The sequence below is a fragment of the Cebus imitator genome, unplaced genomic scaffold, assembly GCF_001604975.1.
Source record: "Cebus imitator isolate Cc_AM_T3 unplaced genomic scaffold, Cebus_imitator-1.0 Scaffold365, whole genome shotgun sequence".
NCBI lineage: Eukaryota > Metazoa > Chordata > Mammalia > Primates > Cebidae > Cebus > Cebus imitator.
In genome coordinates, this window is record NW_016107680.1 from 2,008,029 (window position 1) to 2,011,495 (window position 3,467).

Genomic DNA, 3,467 nt, shown 5'->3' on the forward strand with positions numbered 1-3,467 from the left:
CTGGAGTGTGTGGCCGGGGGAGGTGGCCTGCTTCTGTGGCTGGAGTGCGTGGTCGGGGGAGGTGGCCTACTTCTGTGCCTGGAGTGCGTGGCCGGGGGAGATGGCCTGCTTCTGTGCCTGGAGTGCATGGCCAGGAGCCCTCTCGCTGCTGCAGAGCAGGAGGAGGATGTGATGGATGGGAGGGGAGCACACTGCTGTTCTGTTCCCTTTGTGTTGAGAGATGGTGGAAAGAGGAGAGAGAGGCAACTTGGGCAATGAAGCTTTGAGGAAACTGAGTATTCACTGAAGGAGAGATTTTTTTTTTAATTATAATTTAAGTTCTGGGGCACATGTGCAGAACATGAAGGTTTGTTACATTGGTATACACGTGCCATGGTGGTTTGCTGCATCCATCACCCCGTCATCTGTATTAGGTATTTCTCCTAATGCTATCCCTCCTCTATCCTCCTTCCCCCTGTTATCCATCCCCTAGACCCCTACCCCCTGACAGGCCCTGGTGTGTGATGTACCCCTCCCTGTGTCCTGTGTTCTCATTGTTCAACACCCACTTATGAGTGAGAACATGTGGTATTTGGTTTCCTGTTCTTGTGTCAATTTGCTGAGAGTGGTGGTTTCCACCTTCATCCATGTACCTGCAAAAGATATGACCTCATCCTTTTTTACGGCTCCGTAGTATTCCATGGTGTATATGTGCCACATTTTCTTTATCAGTCTATCATTGATGGGCATTTGGGTTGGTTCCAGGTCTTTGCTATTGTAAATAGTGCCACAATAAACATACGTGTGCATGTCTCTTTATAATAGAACAATTTATAATCCTTTGGGTATATGCCCAGGAATGGGATTGCTGGGTCAAATGGTATTTCTATTTCTTGCTCCTTTAAGAATTGCTGCACTGTCTTCCACAATGGTTGAACTAATTTACACTCCCACCAACAGTGCAAAAGTGTTCCTATTTCTCCACATCCTCTCCAGCGTCTGTTGTGAAAGGAGATATTTTAAATTAATAAATTGGGTTGAAGGAAATCTTGATTCACAGTCCTGCCCCATTCTTAACACTGGCAGGTTCATGCTCAGGAGCGAGATGTGATCATTTGTAGAGAAGTTGAGAAGTCATGTGTATTTCATCCATCAGACTGTGATGTGAGTGGGTTTGCTGCCCAGCCACAGTTCAAGTCAGCCAGTGTCTGCAGGTCCGTTTTACTGATGGGATAGCACTGAAGGAGGCAAAAGGAGATTGTAAAATGACACTGAGGTCACAGTGGTAATCTTATTATCAACAAAAAGAGTCCAAGTCTGTCAAATGTTTGAAGAGAGTTATTCTGAGCCAGAGACGAGTGACCATGGCCCCAGGAACCGTCTCACGAGGTCCTAAGTACATGTGCCTAAGGGAGTCGGGCTGCAGCTCGGCTTCACACATTTTAGGGAGACATGAGACATCAACCAATACACGTCAGGTGTACGTTGGTTCAGTGCAGAAAGGCGGAAGTGGACTCAAACATTTTCTGATTGGCAGTTGGTTGAAGGAGCTGTTATTACCTAAAGAGCCGGAATCAGCAGATGGGAGTGTCTGGGTTAAGACAGATGGTAGAGAGCAGGCTTCTCCTTACGCAGAGGAGGCCTCCAGGTGGCAGGCTTCAGACAGAACAGACTGTAAAGGTTTGTTATCAGACTAAAAAGGTGCCAGACTCTTAGTTAATTCTCTCCTGGATCAGGGGAAAGCTGTGGAAAGGGAAGGGGATTCTCTATAGAATACAGATTTTCTCCACAAGACACAGCTTTACAGGACCATTCCAAAATATGTCAAAGACATCTATTCTGGGGAGAAATACTTCCGTTTCTTTCAGGACCTGCTACCTGCCATGTTGGTATCTTATTGCTAGAAAGTGTCTGTTTTGTCAGTCGTAAGTTCTCTGTTTTAATGTGAATGCTGGTCAACTGTGCCTGGATGCCAAGGGGAGGAGGGTAAAGGAAACATGTCCAAACACCCCTTCCCATCATGGCCTGAGCTAGTTTATCAGGTTAACTTTGGGATGCCCTTGGCCAAGAGGATGGGTCCGTTCAGTTGGTTGAGGGGCTTAGAATTTTATTTTTGGTTTAAAATGTCCTTTCTCAAGAGGATCCTTTCTGTTTGTTCTTCAGGCCATTGTTGGCAGGCTCTGAGGTGGTAAAAAAAAAAAAATGATAATGGGCACATCAGTGTCTCCCGGCCTCCCATGGAGGGGCAGAGCATTGTGTCCACCTCGATAAAGAGTGTGACCAATCCTGCCAAGTTCAGGTCAGGTCAGCATCTTGACTTGTTTTCAGCAGCGATCTGAAATGGCTTCACCTTGGAAGAACTGCAGGTGACTTCTGGTTTCTCTCCTCAGAACCCACAGGCTTCTATGAGCTGTTAGAAGAATCTGCATTCATTTCATAACTGACTTCTTTGCCGTGACTTGCAGGCTCCTATAGAGACTAAAGGGTACTTAGGGAAATAAGAATAGGAAATTTAAAAAGGTGATTAACACACTCTGAGGGAAACTGGGCCATCTATCTAAAAACAAAGGCACTTGCTCTCTCTCTATTTTTTTTTTTTGAGATGGAGTCTTGCTCTGTCACCCAGGCTGAAGTGCACTGGTGCAATCTCGGCTCACCGCAAGCTCCACCTCCACCCACTAGGTTCAATGATTCTCCTGCCTCAGCCTCCCGAGTAGCTGGGATTACAGATGCCTGCAACCATGCTGGGCTCATTTTATTTGTATTTTTAGTAGACATGGGTTTTTGCCATGTTGGCTGGGCTGGTCTTGAACTCCTGACCCCAGGTGATCCACCTACCTCGGCCTCCCCAAGTTCTGGGGTTACAGGTGTGAGCCACCGTGTCCAGCCCTGCTCTTGCGCTCTCTAAAGAACATTAACAAGTGGTAAAGAAAGCAGAGGAAATTGTTTTCACTCGAACAAAGAAAATAAAAACATTTGTCATGTTTAAAAAAACAAATGTCATTTCATTTATGAAAAGAGCATCTGTCAGTACATATAAAGGTTATTATTTACTCAGGGTATAGATCATGCCTGATGCATGCACGAATTCCTAGTCCCTCAGGATACAGCTCACACCTGATACACGCATGGATTATCTCAGGTTACAGCCTGATGCTCACACAGATTCCCACTCCTTGGGAATTACACCTCCTACACACATGGATTCCCAGATCCCTTGCTGTATCTCCCCTCCCCCACCATCCCCCTTAGGAAAAGGTTTCCTGAGACATATGAGGATACTTTGAAAAAAACACTTCTAGTTACCTTTTCTGGTTAGCATCTAAACATCCATCCATTTGTGTTATTACGATTAAAATTAAATTTTTATAAAACATTTTGGAGGGTTTACAAAAGTCTGTTATTTTTACATATAGCAAATTTTTGATTAATAATTCATTAGTATACAATTACCTACCAAGAACTCATTCTTATTTTCAAATATAAAA